The sequence below is a fragment of the Lissotriton helveticus genome, chromosome 2_1, assembly GCF_964261635.1.
Source record: "Lissotriton helveticus chromosome 2_1, aLisHel1.1, whole genome shotgun sequence".
NCBI classification, from domain to species: Eukaryota; Metazoa; Chordata; class Amphibia; order Caudata; family Salamandridae; genus Lissotriton; species Lissotriton helveticus.
In genome coordinates this window covers 1,744,003,553-1,744,019,604 of record NC_136059.1, presented here as the reverse complement: position 1 = coordinate 1,744,019,604, position 16,052 = coordinate 1,744,003,553, and positions in this window count along the sequence as shown.

Genomic DNA, 16,052 nt, shown 5'->3' with positions numbered 1-16,052 from the left:
CACAAGACCTCTGCGACAAACTCAGCACCTTTATACACCACAAAATCAAGAGCATTTACGACAACTTTGATGAATACAACCAGCACATTGAACGCTCACCAACCACCCCAACAGCCTGAAGCCAACAATCGACAACTGGACAGCCCTCACCATGGAAGAAAATGAAGTCTATCCACTCAGGCGCCCCAACGGACTCCACATCTTCACAGAGTCACCGACACCATCGAACCCATGCTCCGCCACACCATCAACCACTCCCTGGCGGCCGCCTCAATCCCACCGACCTCAAAAACTACAGACCCATCTCCCTGCTCCAGTTCCCAGCGAAAGTCATCGAGAAAGCCATCAACAGCCAATTCGCCACATTAATGGAAGAGCACAATATCCTCAACTCCTCCCAATACGGCTTCAGAAAAAACACACAGTACGGAAAACCACCCTCCTTGCACAACAGACGTCATCCGCACCCTACTGGACAAAGGAGAAACAGTAGCCCTCACTCTCCTCGACCTCTCAGCGGCGCCCGACACAGTCTCTCACCGCACCCTAATACACAGACTCCACGACGCAGCGATCTAGGACAAAGCCCTCGACTGAATCCACTCCTTCCTCCCCGGCAGAACGCAGCAGGTCAGACTCTCCCCTTTCCTCTCGGACCCGACACCAACCACCTGCTGAGTCCCCCAGGGGTCCTCCCTCAGCGCTACGCTCTTCCACACCTACATGGCTCCGCTCACCCCCATCGTCAGAGCCTACGGGCTCAACATTGTGTCATTCGCAGACCCTTACGGTGAGTCGTCACGATCTACAAACGCCTGATTGATTGACTGTTACCACACAGAAGGACTAAATGTTAAGTTAGTGAATATATATGGCCCTAACCAAGATGATCCAAAGTTTTGCCATTCACTCGGCTCCTGCCTACTTAAAGCGACTGATCTTCCACAAATTTAGGGAGGCGACTTTAATTGCATATTGGACCCTACCCGTGAACGCTCCAAGGGCCCTCCACGTGGCCCTTCTGCAGCAGCTGAAACAATAGTAGATATTATTGACCAGTTAAGTCTGCTAGATGTGTGGCGACAGCGCTCCGATGACAACTATCTGGCCTTGAGGGTGATTGGGCCAAATCTTTAATTGCCCACCTAGCGCCAGCCACAGTTCCAGTGAATCTGGACTTCCCTCTTCAATAAACCATCGACGTGTTCTCTATTTAGAAAAACAGGTTCATACTGATCCTGGGGTGGTAAGAGTTTGTCAGGACACCAGACACAGTGTGGCACAGAGTATAAATAAAAAAGCCCCATGCTCAATTACTCACCAAATACTATTCATTAGAATTCGCCTTGGGTGTTCAACCGAAATTTTGCCAAAAAGTAAGAGCAAGTAACATTATACTTAAATAGTAGCTCCAAAGGCCCATGCTGTGCAAGGATCCATTTCTATACCAAATAAACAAACATTCGGCCTTGTAAATCGTCGCAACACATAAATGTAACAAAACTGCTGTTTCACTCCATGAATCTGCTGTTATCCCTGTGTAATAACTAGCAATGTGAAAGCAAACATGTTTGAGTTACCTCAACAATTATATGCAGTGCTTAATTTGCCACATATAGAGTGCCGGTGCCCGAAGCTCTGCTCAAAAGCTCGCTGCTGTTGTAATTAAACATCACATGCTGATGATGTGGCACAAGCAGCATGTTTTAAGACAGTAATGACAAAACCATATTAACAGTACCTTGGCAAAAACAGCCCTTGGTGGTTAACTAGATTTGACTTGGATGTGACGCATGCTTTATTTTCAGGCACAAATACTGCATACATGTTCCACATTGTATAGTCAAGATAATCTTCACTTTTACTAACCATGGCCTAAATAAGAACACAATACACTCTCATCAGTGTGGGTGTCATAGCAGGCTAAAATGTTGCAAATAATAATAGGGCTACTGGAATTATGCAGCAGGTGGGGACCAAATTATGTGGCACGGATGACTAAATTATGCAGCAAGAAAAACAATTTATGCGGTGTAATGCAATACATTTTGTGATAGTCTTGCTTTATTAATTAGTCTTGCTTTATTAATACAGACCCCCGGGACCACGCACACAATTCAGCGAGGACATCGCCGACTTCATCAGCCCGCTCGCCCTCTCCTCAGCCGACTACATCCTCCTCGGGGACCTCAACTTCCACCTGGAGAACAACGACGACCGCAACACCACCACCCTGCTGGAAAACCTCGCAAACCTGGGACTCAAGCAGCTGGTGACCACCCCCACCCACCTCGCCGGACACACACTCGACGCCGTCTTCTCATCCAGCATAGACATCGCCTTCAGCCACGCCACAGGACTCCACTGGACGGACCACAGCTGCGTCCACTTCACCTTCAGAAGAACGACGACCCACCACCACCAGCAACAGGTTGCCCGAAGAAGCTGGAACAAGATCACAGCCGACCAGCTCGCCGCTTCCCTGAGTCAGCACCCTCCCGCCAGCTGAGCGAACCCCAGCCAGGCCGCCGACAACCTCACGAAGTGGGTCAGCAACTGCGCGGACGAACTCGCCCCTCTAAGGACCCCGCCCAGCAGACCCGGCAGCAAGAAAGCCCCATGGTTCACCGACGAACTCAAGAGCTCCAAGAAGAACTGCCGAGCCCTCGAGAAAGTCTGGAGAAGGGAACAAACACCGGACAACATGACCACCCTCAAGCTTGCCACCCGGAAGCACCACCAACTGATCCGCGCCACCAAGAAAACTGCATTCAAGGACCGACTGGACAACAACTCACACAACTGCAAGGAACTCTTCAACATCGTGAAAGAGCTCTCCTACCCCAACGCCGGAAACAACGACATCACCCCATCGCAAGACCTCTGCAATTCCCTCGCCTCCTACTTCCACAACAAGATCGCGGACATACACAACAGCTTCAGCATTCAACCATCGCACACAACGACCGCTGCAACGCCGCCCACCACCACCCTCCACGCCTGGACTCCGATCAGCACCGATGACACCGTCCGCATGATGAACTCCATCCACTCCGGATCTCCTACCGACCCCTGCCCTCACCACGTCTTCAACAAGGGCGACGCTGTCATCGCACCCCACCTGCGGGACATCATCAACACCTCCTTCGACACCGCCACCTTTCCGGAGAGATGGAAGCACGCCGAACTCAGCGCTCCACTAAAGAAACCAACAGCGGACCCCACCGAACTCAAGAACTACCGCCCCATCTCGCTCCTCCCGTTTCCAGCCAAAGTCATCGAGAAGACCGTCAACAAACAGCTGGCCGCCTTCCTCGAGACGAATGGATCCCTCGACACCTCACAGTCTGGCTTCCGAGCCAACCACAGCACCGAGACCGCCCTCATCGCTGCCACCGATGACATCCGAGCCCTGATGGACAACGGAGAAACAGCGGCCCTCATCATCCTAGACCTCTCCGCGGCATTCGACACTGTCTGCCACCGCACCCTAGTGCAGCGCCTCAGCAACGTCGGAATTCAGGAGAAGGCACTGGAATGGATCGTCTCCTTCCTCGACGGAAGAACACAGAGAGTCCGTCTACCACCGTACAAGTCAGAGGCCACCGAAGTCATCTGCGGCGTCCCTCAAGGATCCTCGCTGAGCCCCACCCTCTTCAACGTCTACATGAGCCCCCTCGCACCCATCGCACGCCAACACAACCTGAACATCATCTCCTACGCCGATGACACCCAGCTGATCCTCTCCCTGACCAACGACCCCGCCGCTTCCAGGGCCAACCTTCACGAAGGGATGATAGATGTAGCCGAGTGGATGACGACCAGCCGCCTGAAACTGAACTCAGACAAGACGGAAGTCCTCATCCTGGGCTCTTCGCCCTCTGCCTGGGACGACTCCTGGTGGCCCCCCGCCCTGGGCACCGCACCCCAACCGACAGACCACGCACGCAAACTGGGCTTCATCCTGGACTCCTCCCTCTCCATGACCAGACAAGTCAACGCCGTCTCCTCGTCATGCTTCAACATCCTGCGCATGCTACGGAAGATCTTCCGGTGGATCCCCACCGAGACCAGGAAGACGGTCACCCAGGCCCTCGTCACCAGCCGACTGGACTACGGCAACGCCCTCTACGCCGGAACCACCGCCAAGCTCCAGAAGAGACTCCAGCGGATCCAGAACGCCTCAGCCAGACTCATCCTCGACATCCCCCGACGCAGCCACATCTCCGGACATCTGAGAGACCTGCACTGGCTCCCCGTCAACAAGAGAATCACCTTCCGTCTCCTCACCCACGCACACAAAGCCCTACACGATCTAGGCCCGAGCTACCTCAACAACCGCATCAACTTCTACGCTCCCAAACGCCACCTCCGATCAGCCAGTCACGCCCTCGCCGCCGTCCCCCGCATCCGAAGAACGACAACAGGAGGAAGGTCCTTCTCCCACCTGGCCGCCAAGACCTGGAACTCCCTCCCTCCCGACCTGCGCCTGACCCAAGACCACCTCTCCTTCAGGAAGAAGCTCAAGACCTGGCTGTTCGAGCAGTAGCAGGACCCCCCCAACACATAGCGCCTTGAGACCCTCCGGGTAAGTAGTGCGCTCTATAAATGTCCTTGATTGATTGATTGATTAATTTGAACTTTTGCACATAGTAGCACTGTCTGGGTAACTATACTGTACCAGTTTAACTACCAAATAAAATAGAGAACCACACGCAGTAGTGGTGGATATAGTGTCTTCAAAGAAGGTGTTATCAGACACAGGTACAAGTTAAATCATTTCACTTCACATTTCAACAATTTAGGTAGATGCCACTCAGGCTAAGATACCCCACTACCCAGAGTATTGGTTGGAACAAGGCACAGAGTGACTTGTTCAAAATACACAAGAGACAGAACCCCGGCACTCTAAAAAGTCCATGTACAGTTTGCAGATAAGTTTCTACAGCAATGCAAAACACCATAGGATAATGAGAGAAACGTTCTGTCACAGGAATTATGTATACAAAACAGGATTGGATAATTAAACAGTGATTTATTTCCTCAGAAACACATAAGTTGCATTTCAAACAGTCTCAGCATTTACAAAGGACAAATTCTATGATGTAATTAGAATTCCAATTCCTTGTCTTTGTAGCACGAAAACAGCCAACGCGTGTTTCATCACCACCGTGACTTCCTCAAGGCTGTAAAGAATAAGCATGAACACAATAGTTGGCACATGTATCCAAAAAGAGTCTAAAACCTCATAGTTGTCTCTTGAGTTAAAAAGTGGGAAATAATGTGAAGGAGAATTAATGTCACACAAAAGAGAGAAAGAAGAAGAACACCCAGAGCAAGGGAACCATAGAGTGTGGGAACGCCGAAAGGACGAGTGAAACTTAACGTCATATAGCTTCAGTAATATGAAACTATACCAGGCATAAAAACCTCTTATCGTGAAAAACCAACACGTAAAAAGATTTTAAAAAAGATATAAAAGAAGAACCGTGTGTGTGCAAAGACACTAGATATAATTCTAGGAGTGACCCATATACAAAAAGCGAGTTCTAGATAAAAACAAAGTATAGTGATCTTGTATTGTAGTAGCATAAGAACCTGGAATTTTTTTCTTATTTTGGCTCTGAAGTCTCGAACCATTGAGAATCCTTTGTCAGAACTTAGCGGACAGACTGAAATTACAAAAACAGACTTGATTAGTGCCAATAATGACATGCACAAAAAAGTGAGCCCATAGTCATAGACCTGCGGTGGTATTTATACCTAAAGAAGCTCATTCATAAAGCTTCAGATCCTCTCTTGTCTTGTTCTGTCCTGGCCACTGAGGATTGAGGTCGATTATTTACCGCAGCAGATACCTATTAATTAAAATAGATTTGAAATCAAAGAGTCCCATCATGATTTAAACCAAAGTACTTTAAGGACTATCTCCCTATTAACAGAACCTTACGCACAAACTATCAACTTGTGTTTCTCCTAGTTCGAGTTGTCTTTTAAATTTAAAACTCAGGTTTTAGACATTCTGGAAAGTTCCGAACAGAGAATTCCTGAGTAGTAAAGAATAAAAAGAAAGGTACTTCATTATTGTTTCTTCACTCTAGACCCAGATGCAGTAACACAGTATTGTCCACGTTAAAAATCATAATGTCCCAGGAGACTTACACTAGAAACAAGTTCAGATCTGTGTTGTACTTGCCAGTCTGACAAAAAAAGGTCCAGATCTTTAGTGTGTCATAGTAAAGCCCTGTGATCTAAAAAATATAAATAAATAAATAAGATGTGCTGCACCTTCAAAATAAAAACTACAGGGGAGATCCGTCCGTGTGCACAATACATGATTGCTGAAACTTACATACGTGAAGTAGTAATGTTTTCCTTAGTAAGATCAGGAAACAAGATAATTCCCAGTATTTCGGGTACTGTGATAAGACGCTAAATATCAAAGAGATGTGGAAAAATGAGATTCATATAGAAGAAAGAGAAACCAGCAACACCCAAACTCGAAGGGGCAGCCATCTTGAAGGGCGGAGCTGAGAGGATAGGCAGTGAGCAGGCGCTCCAAACAGAGGAACAACCGAAAGCGCAAGCGCAACCAGCAACGCCCTATCCTAAAGGGCAGCCATCTTAGAGGAGTGGGGCTGAGAAGAAAAGCAGGAGGGAACAACAGTAAGCAGGAGGAATTGTGTACTAGCCAACGGAAAGAACGGCGGAGAGGGCAAACACAAGAGCACGCTGGCACAGGGGCATAACCGTCCCATTGCCGACGTTACGATCTGCCGAACAACCGAGAGTGAAACCATCAACACGCAAATCAGAAGGAGGAGCCTTCTGGTAGGGCGGTGCTGAGAGGAAAGGCAGTGAGAAGGCGCTCCAAACGGGGGAACAACCGCAAGCATAAGCGCACTCAGCAATGCCAACCGAAAGGGCAAAACGATCTGCTGAAAACACAAGGGCAAGCCAGCACAGGGCAGAAAATAGGTGGAACAACGGGAGGAGAAATAACCGTCATGAACACCTGACACCACCACAGAGTGAGAGCAAAACGACAAGGCAATCCGCAAAGGTCGGCAACACACAAAAAAAAAGAGATGTTTGACAAACAAGGGTCAACACTGCCAGCACCAAGAAAAAAAAAAAAGAGGAAGCAAAGCGCAATCACGGCGGAGAAAATGCTCATAAGAAACACTGCCCACAAAAGAGTAAAAAGACCGGAAGATACTAGGGGTAGCAAGTAGAAGAGCCCAAACCCAAGAACTGCTCTAAGTACAGATGAAGAGACCAAAACCAACCGACTAGAGCAGGAATCCCACTTCACATCACGGGGCAACAGCAAAAGACTCGAACTCTTAACAGCGAAAAGAGGCCTAGCGAAAATGGCAGGTAACAATGGAAAGCTGACACAACAACCAAAGAAAACCAAACCCGATGGTCATCCAGAATCCCCTTTCCATCAGAAGCCGGACATCAGTAGCACATTGGACAGCATTCTTAAAAAACTGGCTGAAGTCCACGACCAGGCAAAATCTACTAAAAAAACAACGGATGCCATACAACTCAAACTAGCGGCAGTAAGAGCGGACATCCACGGCAGTGGAACAAAGAGTTAGTGACATAGAAGACAGGTCACAGCTCACAGCTCACAGGCAAGGCGATTGGCAAGATTGCTAAGGCAACAACAGACCTCCAGAAGCAAGCAGCAGAATTGGAAGACCGACATAGAAAGGGTAACTAAGAATTCTGGGTATTCCGGAAGGGGAAGAGGACAAGGCTGGGTCGTGCATAGCACTGGTGCGGAATCTTGGGCCAGATGTAGGTAATCCCAGATTACCGATTCTTAAATACCGAATCATACCGATTCGGTATTTAAGAACTGACAATCGGGATGTAGGTATTTTTATCTATTCATTTACCGAATCGGTAATCAATGTCAATTACTGAATCGGTAAATACAGATTCGGTAAAATTACCGTATTCACAAGGGGGACAAGGTGTCACTTTGACACCCTGTTGCAACCCTGATTCTGGCTTGTGTGCAATGTGACACACATACATGCCCTAGGGCATGTATGTGTGCCACATGGCACCAATCATGTACACAGAAATTCATTATTTACCACTAAGTATTATTTGGTGGTAAATAATGAATTCCTAGGGGCCTGTGGCACTGTTTTCAGTGCCACCTACATCTGGATTTACAGAATCGGTAAATTTACCGATTCGGTATTTTACCAAATCGGTAAATATACCGAATCTGTAACTTTACCGATTCTGTAAAGTTAGGCCCCCTACATCTCAAACTCCAAATACCGGTCGGTAACGGCCGAAATCGGCCGTTACCGACCGGTATTTGGCGACCTACATCTGGCCCCTTATTCCTAAACTAACAAATCTAAAATTTGATAACCTCTTTGAGCTGGATAAGGCCTACAGAGTCCCGGCCTTCAAGCAAACCAACAGATCGGGACCAAGACCGATAATATGCAAACCACTACGCTCACACCAAACAGACGCCATCTTTGAAGTAGCGAGGAAGTCCCCAAACCTACAGTGGAACGGTAACAAGATTATCCTCACGCAGGACTACTCGAAGACAATGGTGGACATCAGAAAGGGTTTCCTGGCCCAAAGAGAAACGCTAAGGAAGGAAAACATCAGCTTCTCCTTCAGCGGCCCATCAAAGTTCAGAATAAACAACAAAGGAATTATGTTAACCTTCGAAGATCAAGAGGAACTATCACGATACCTATCGGAACCCACACAACAACAAGTGGAAATGACGACCACGTCAAGTAAAAGAAGAGCCTCGCCAGATCCACATAATGAAACGGACTAGACTACAATACACTACTGTTGACTGAAAGAATGGAAAGAACTCCAACAGACAGAGGAAAGACAAGTTTAAGATCAACACAAACTCAATACAAACGTAATCTATCTCAGGAGCACACAAGCTCAACAGCAGTTTACAACGCAACCTACCTCAGATAAGAACTACCTCACGGCAATATTGCATTTCCACTTGTATGGCCTAATTATGATTTTCTTTCTCTCTAAGGAAATGGTATATAACTCCTTGGCCATAATTAATGAAAATGAAAGCTATTCTGTTGGCCCTGGTTCCTGTTTGAATGAGGAGTGTGTACGGTTACAAGCCGAAAATGAACACTTAAAAGGTGCGTGCTTGATATTCTACCTTTCCACGTTAACTGCTACAAATTCTCATTAATAATCCTTTTTTTACACCAAACACATGCATTACCAAAAAGTATATTTGTTATGTGAATATTGTATTTATTATCTGCTGCCTTTCACAACTGTATTTATTTGATTATAGCACAGTTGCAAGGCACTAGGGAGTTGGCCATACATTATTTGCAAGATGCGCTGTCTGCTTTGACCATTCACTGTACAAAAGGTACTTGTTTTCTTTGCCACCCTATAGCACAGTTAAAGTTTATATAGGACAAACCTTATAGATTTCCTGCATAAGGACTTAGAAAACATTCTGCATGCAATGTTTTGAAATATGGCTCCTTTCTACTCCTGGAGCTAACATAGCAAATATCACATGGTTAGCCATGTATAGATTCCAAATCAAAATCAAAAGAACACTCTTCCTATATTTATTTTTTAGTATGTAACCTAACATGAAGGCAAATAGTTAATACTTGTGTTATTTTGCAGACTGATATGCAGCAGTTGGTAAAGGACTCAAATGATCCTTCACGCTTCAGAGATGTTCTCCTTCCAAAGAGAAAATTGCACAAACTATTAGAGGAAGCCAAGGCAGCTCGGGACAGTGCAGGTTTTCTTCTCAATGGTATCAGCGAAATACTATTTTCTCCAAAAGAACTTGCATCTGCAAAAGGTGTAACAAAGGCTCGTGCTGGAACAGCTGTCCTTGATGAGGAGAAGGTTGATGCATTATTTGGTAAGATATTGCAAATGTTCAAATTAACATTCAGTCGATCTTGGAGTGTAAAAATTCATTATTATACATTGGGTTAAAGAAGGTTTGCATATGTGGTCTCGTATCAGATAATTGTACGATGACTACATCTTTACTTAACAGCTGCAAAAGACCAAGAATAACAATGGTGGTGACTTGTAATTTCTTAACCTTTTGTGCTGAGTTTGTGCTACAAATGACAGGCAAATCTGGCACAAAGCCTTGAGTTGGGAATTTACTTCTAAATCTGTAGGTCCAGGTGAAGGACTCAAACTGGATGAATGGGTGATAGCAAACTGAACTTATAAAATACTGTGCTTGCAGCTTTTATTTAGAACTGATCAACTCTCTAATAATTAGATCAGTTGGTCCTGTTCCTAACACTTGGCTGTAAGCTCCAATTTTGATTTCTGGTCACTATGCTAGTTTATTAGACTGTTTTCCAAATATGAACATTGCAAGTAGAGTTCTGACTCGCCATGGCTGCCTCCATGATGGTTTTGAAAATAAATCTGCCACTGATTACTTCAACCCGTCTAGTGAACATGACTATGGCACATGTTTGTTTCAATTTCTAACATCGGTACAGTCTTTCTTCCAAGTACCCCAGTCACAGCACAGTCCAGCATTTTAAAAAAGGCATCCAAGACAGGTGTGAGGAACTTGGATAGAGCTGGCTGTGAGACTCCTCCGACTCTGTTGGTTGTTGGTTGGAATGTCCCAAAGGCCAACAGGTGCAGCACAGCATTTCAAAAGGGTGATAGGTGGAGAAGACAGACTGCTACTTGGGGCTAGAATGGTCTTTGGTGACCAGGGGCTAAACACCAGTTATGTGGTGGTGCTTTGTGTTCAATTTCTGTTGTCAAAAGGCATTTGAAGAAGGAGTAATTTCCACCTCCACACGACAATTTTTGACAATAGACTTACCAAGGCAACCAAAGCTATACATGCTACCCAAAATTCACAAAGATCTACAAAGTCCTCCAATGAGACCCATCGTCACGGGATGTGGAACCATCTTTGAACCATTAGGTCAATACATAGACACTTTTCTTCAACCATTTGTACAACCTTGGAATTCCTACGTCAAAGACACTACTGACTTCTTAAATAAAATCGAAAAAGTATCTTGCACAGAGAACATGTTGTTATGCACAGTGGATGTTAAGTCACTTTACACCTCAATTCCCCATCTCAAGGGTATTGAGGCAGTGGAGTGGGCATTACTCCAACAAAGAGACATCAAGGCAGATAAAATTTTCATATTGGAAATTTTGCATTTTTGCTTGTTTCATAGTTATTTTGTCTGGAACAATCAATTTTTCCTTCAACAGAAAGGCACGTCTATGGGTTTTGCCGGAGCCCCGGCATATGCCAATACCTATATGGCTAAATTTGAATCAGATAACATCTTCAATGATCAGGAATGGAGTACCAGCATCAGACTGTTTTGCAGGTTCATAGATGATATTTTCATCCTCTGGACAGGCGACAGACAAAGTTTAGAGAGAAAACTCTTACAGCTGAACACGTATGATGACAATATTCAATTCACTCATGATATCAGTGATTCTCAAATATCGTTTCTAGATGTTGCAGTAAAAATTGAAAATCAACAAATCAGCACATCCCTCCACAGAAAAAACACTGATGTTAACAATGCGCTTAAATACCAAAGCTTCCATCCATTGAGTTTGAAGAAAAATCTTCCTTTTTCTCAATTCATGAGATTAAAACGCATTTGTTCTGACAAAACAGATCTGGAAGCCCAATTAAGAATTCAGGTGCAAAAATATGAAGAGAGGGGATATCCTACCAATATAATTGAGCAGGCAAACAAAAGAATTCACGCCATGGAACGTAAAAATTTGTTGATTCAGAAACCTAAGGTCAAACAAGAAAGACATGTATTTGTTTCTAAATTCAACACAAGTAGCCAAAAAATCAAGAACATAATTAACCGCCATTGGGTTCTTCTGGAAAATGAATTGGATTTTCAAGGTTTATATTGTGTTAAACCCTTGTTTGCTTATACCAGGTCCAAGAACATCAAAGAAATATTAAAATTTCCAACGTACAAGAAAGAAACTGTGAATAGAGGAATGAAAAAATGTGCTAATTGCGTCCACTGTAGCAACGTGGTTGTAGGAAACAAACTATATCATCCTCAGTCAGGAAAAGAAATTGCATTACATCACAACTCAGATTGCAACTCCAAGAACCTGATCTACTATATAAAATGCCCCTGCGGGAAAATTTATGTAGGCAAAACAGAAAGGAAATTAAAAGTGCGTATTTCAGAACATAAGAGCACCATAAGGAATACTAATTTAAAGAGTAATTTGGCGTCCCACTGGATTCAGGAAAGGCACAGTATTTCTCAATTACAGTTTTCTGTGTTAGAAAAGGTAGTTCTCCCTGAAGGTGTGGATCACACAAGATCCCTCCTCCAGAGAGAAGCATTTTGGATAAAAAAATTGGGTACCCAAGAACCAAAAGGTCTAAATGACAAGTTTGATCTATCTTGTTTTTTGTAAATTCGCTCACTGCTCTGTATATTGTTGAATCAGTACCCATGTAAATATTGTAAATATGGTGCAATGTGTCATATTGTAACAACATCAAGCAATCACTCGCTCACTTCTATTCACTTTTCACACTTATTTATTGCATCAGCACTTTTTCAGCACAGTGGGGTTGATGGTAGAGTTTGTGGAGAAATAAAGTTTTTTCGTTTTCATGACCCTCGTTTGGAAAGGGGCGAGTTAAGTTCTCGCATGGTTATATAAGGTTTGGAATTAAGTTTTAAGTTTTAGTCCACCTGTCCACATTAGGTATCGTTATTAGTCTTGAGTGCTTTGGAGAACGTTCGCATCTTTTCCACCATTCAAAGATGGCGGTCACATATATGTTTGGAACAGTAGTCCGTTTTTTATGACTGTTGATTAGTTCCGCGTCCCAGTTAGGAACCATAGAGTCGTTTCCCAAGGAGGTTCATTGATGCGGAGTTGCTTGAACACGCGAGGAAGTCCCGGTAAGCTCGCATATTTGGATGTGCGCTATTGATGAAGTTTTTTTCGAGCAGAGGGCTGACGAATGGTTGTTTGGTATTTGGCATCCACAGAGTTTTCCTGACGCAGGCTCCGTTCTGAGAGTTGAAAGCACGAGAGTATATTCAAAGGCGATAGCGGCATTCAGACTATTTTGAGGAAGTCCTTCGGTAAGTTCTGAAGGCTCAGTTTGTATTAGTTCTGAAGCATCTTTTAAGGTTGTCAGCATTTAATTCGCAGGTTAGATTCCATGTTGATTCTTTTTTCCAGATCCTCGAGTATTGAGTAGGATGGATCATGTAAGTTGATTTCTTGATTACACTTTGAACACTTGGGTGAAGGGCACTACAACGCACCACATGGTCATGATGATTGCACCACTAATTTGCATTGCTTTTTCGAATGATTTATACATTGTACACTCCAGTTGGTACATATTGCTTATTGCTGTGTAACATTGTTTTTTAGATGGCACTTGCTCCTGATGAAGGGTCCGGTGTGACCCGAAATGCATAGAGCATCCTCAAGAAATCACAGATGAAATGTTAATTTTGTAAACCTTATAGCTGTAAATGATATTCAAGACTGTACATGTTTCAAAAATTATGCTTTATGATTTTCTATAAGTAGTCAGTTGAAAAAAAACATTTATGGTGTCGGAAATAAATGTTCAAATTTAACTCAAATATTGTTCTTTAATTAAACATATAGTTGTATACATTCAGGTGGTAAATTCCCATTGAGATTGTGCGTAGGGGTCGGGACCTAAGGTCTCGAGGTAGGGAGGTTCAATTTCTGTTGTCAGTCACATTTGCTCTTTTATAATTGTCACATTTAGTGCAGATTTTGAGCTGCAGAAAAGTACCCCTGCTGTGAGCCATGCCCACTCCTGCTGCCCCAAGTTTTATCTCAAGTTTTGGAGGGGACCCAACTATGTATCATCGGGTGTCCCATTCCACAAAAGTTAAGACCTATGAAAATCCACAAATAGCAGTGGAAACATGATACTGATGTATGTTATTTTGTTTTTCCACAGATTATGAAGTCTGTGTGCAGTACCAATGGCCAGCCATCACTGGACAACAGAATTATGAGAAGAAAGCTGGCTAAAAAATTTGCAATGCTAGAAGAGGATTTAAAAAAAAAAATACGAATCTAGAATCAAACAATGAAGCTGCTGCTGTTTGTTAAGCTATTTGTTCTGGTTCCAGTAGTCTTGCCTTTTTGCCCTCCTTTTTTTCCCGGTATTTTCTTTTCCTGGATTTTTTCTCTTGTTTGGTATCCTGGCCCCTATGTCCCTTTCTATTGTTTGGTATCCTGGCCCCTATGGGGCCAAATATGTGCTGTACATAAATAAAATTACATGTTGACACATACCTTTTCACATTTTTTTCTTTAACCACTGTTTTGTTTAGTCTTTTGACGCTGGTCACCATGTCAAACAGCTTCAGATAATGCCCTGTACCTCAAAATAAGGCAAGTCCCAGTGAGTCAGGAGTATGGGAGTAGCAGCACACATTGTTAAGCTTATCTGAATGCAAAGTATAACATTGTTGCTGACCACTTCTTTTGTATGAAGGTGCTTGTAGTATTTCTGCAGCACAAAGCTAGCCAAAAAATAGCATTTCTCAGATTTATTTTATACAGGTGTCTACCTCTCACTGTAGAATTTAAAAAGTAATCTTTCTGAAGCAGGAGAAAATTAATCCGATTATTTGGACCAGATTTAGAGAAGTTTTGAGTTTTTTGTTTGCTTAAGTTTTATAATACAGACCTGAATCAAAATCCTTTTAAGGATTTACAAATCAGAGCAAATTGGTATTTGGTACAACACTCATCCAAAATGGGAAAGCTTTTACGTTTGTCTAGACATAGTATTTTTTGGGTACCGGAAGGGTGCCCTTCCAGTACAAAAACTAGGCTAGACTCTCACAGACAACATTGCATTATAGTGAAGTGGTGCTAGAAAGAGGGATAGGCATGACACTTCCCTGCTCTCTCCCTGTTATGCAACATAGCCAATTAGGGTGCTGCACTGCGTTCAGTGACAGTTTGGTAAATCTGGCCCTTACTTGACAACTCATGGCATTGCAAACAATTCTTGGTATTGTGTAAAAAAGGCATATTACGTCCAAGTGGCCTCTATTTGACAGGAAGGTACATCGAGGAGGTGGCCGCATCTCAATGTAGAGTTTAAAAAGTAATCTTTCCAGAGCAGGATAATATAGATCTTATAATTGAAACCAGATTTATGGAACTTTTGGTTTTGGTTTGCTTAAGTTTTATAATGCGGACTTGACACAAAATCTTTTCAGGATTTATAAACCAGAGCAAATTGGTATTTGTTACAACACTCATCCACAATGGGAAATGTTTTCAGGTTTTTCTAGGCGTAGTATTTTTTGCACTGCAAGAGGGCCATTCCAGTACAAAACCTAAGCTAGACTCTCCTATCTATACAATCCTAAATAATCTATGCTCATTTTGGAGTTATCATTAAATCATCCTGGAGTAATCCACACTCATCCTGAAATTATCATGGGATCATTCCACAGTAATCAACTTCCATCCTAAAGCGGCAATAGGATCAGCCAGGAATAATCCACAATCATCCTTAAATTGTCTAGAGCCCATCCTGAAGTAATTCTCACTCATCCTGAAGTTGTCAATTAGTATTCGGGGAGTTGTAAAAGGTAATCACACCCTGCCAGTGGAAGTCATCAGAACACCATCCTAGAGTAGTTTTGGTGATTACAGTAAAGAGTCATTCCATTTAAATATTTTCCCGTATAGACATACTTCAGGATGGTTTGGAATGATGTCCCAAGATAATTACAGGAATAGCTCAGCTGAATTCATCAGATGGCTTCAGAATGGCTCCAGGATGATCTTCCTTTTTGACCATGGAAAACAGCTTTACCCAACTTTTTTTTTACCAGAAAGTGCATTTATTGGGGGAGTCTAACACCCATAACATCCCCTGAAGCTGCTCCCCTGAGCGTACTATAAGCCTCCCCACCCCTCTGCTTTTTTCACATTAAAGACCCTTAGAT